The following is a 1,548-nucleotide window of genomic DNA, read 5'->3' on the forward strand; positions in this document are numbered from 1 at the left end:
ATTAGTAAAACTGGACATAAAAGATGGAAACAATAGACACTGGGGACTACTAGAGGAGGAGGCAAGAAGGGGAAAGACTTGAAAAGCTAACTATTGGATACTATGCTGACTATCCGGGTGATGGGATTAATCCCACCCCAACCCCAGCATCATGCAATATACCCATGTAACAAACCTGGACATGTACCCCCTGAGTCTAAAATAAAAGTTGAAATTATTATTATTAATGTTATTATTATTTTGAGACAGAGTCTTGCTCTGTCTCAGGCTAGAGTGCAGTGGTGCTATCTGGGCTCACTGTAAACTCCTCCTCCAGGTTTCAAGTGATTCTCCTATCTCAGACTCCCAAGTAGCTGAAATTACAAGCGCGCGCCACCACACCCAGCTAATTTTTGTATTTTTAGTAGAGACGGGGTTTCACCATGTTGGTCAGGCTGGTCTCGAACCCCTGACCTCAGCTGATCTGCCCACCTCGGCCTCCCAAAGCGCTGGAATTACAGGTATGACCCATTTTCCATAGCTAAAAGTTGAAGTTATTAAAAAAAGATATAAAATAAGTATTGCCTGTTTATTTTTTAAATGTGACTACTAGAAAATTTAAAACTACAGAAGTGGCTCTCGTTTAAGATTTGTATTATCCCAGAAGCTAAAGTAGAAGACTTGTATAATCTTTTGATTGGACAGCATTGTCTAGAGACAATGTTATCTATTTAGGTGCTGTTCTGGGAGAATCCCAGAGGCAGAGAACATGGAGCATGATCTGCCAGTAATTAAGTTTCATGCCGTGAGTGGACTTGACAGAATGCATTTCTATTCATGATATCCTTTGATCTTTACAACATCCCATTTTACATAATCATTATTAGCCTCATTTTTAAGGTATTGAATGAGAGACAAATCATGCTTAGAATTACCCTAGGCCTTCAATTTCAACAAAATGTAAAGGAATCATTACTGTGCTAGTCAAGAAAACATTTAATGCTGTCATTTGTGTAATCAAATATTTCCTTTTTTTTTTTTTTTTAAATGACAGAGTCTTGCTCTTGTTGCCTAGGGTGGAGTGCAATGGTGCGATCTAGGCTCACTGTAACCTCTGCCTCCCGGGTTCAAGGGATTCTCCTGCTTCAGCCTCCTGAGTAGCTGGGATTACAGGCATCCACTACCACGCCCGGCTAATTTATTATTATTATTATTATTATTTTGTACTTTTAGTAATGACAGGGTATCACCATGTTGGCTAGGCTGGTCTTAAACTTCTGATCTCAGGTGATCTACCTGCCTTGGCCTCCCAAAGTGCTGGGATTGCAGGAGTGAGCCACCACGCCCAGCCTATCAAATATTTCTTAATGAAATAAAACACAAGCTTCTGAGTTGAGAAAGCGTCAGTGACTTAAAGGATAAAGTATCTGATTCCTAGTTCCTGTACAGTCAGTGTCCCCACCCTGAGGTTGCTTCTTTTTTTTTTTTTTTTTTTTGGCTGAGCACAGGGGATTTTATTGATGGTACACGACAAGGTGGGGCTCCCTAGGCCTCTCCCCTCTTCAAGGG

Source organism: Mandrillus leucophaeus, unplaced genomic scaffold (assembly GCF_000951045.1).
Source record: "Mandrillus leucophaeus isolate KB7577 unplaced genomic scaffold, Mleu.le_1.0 Scaffold392, whole genome shotgun sequence".
Taxonomy (NCBI): Eukaryota; Metazoa; Chordata; class Mammalia; order Primates; family Cercopithecidae; genus Mandrillus; species Mandrillus leucophaeus.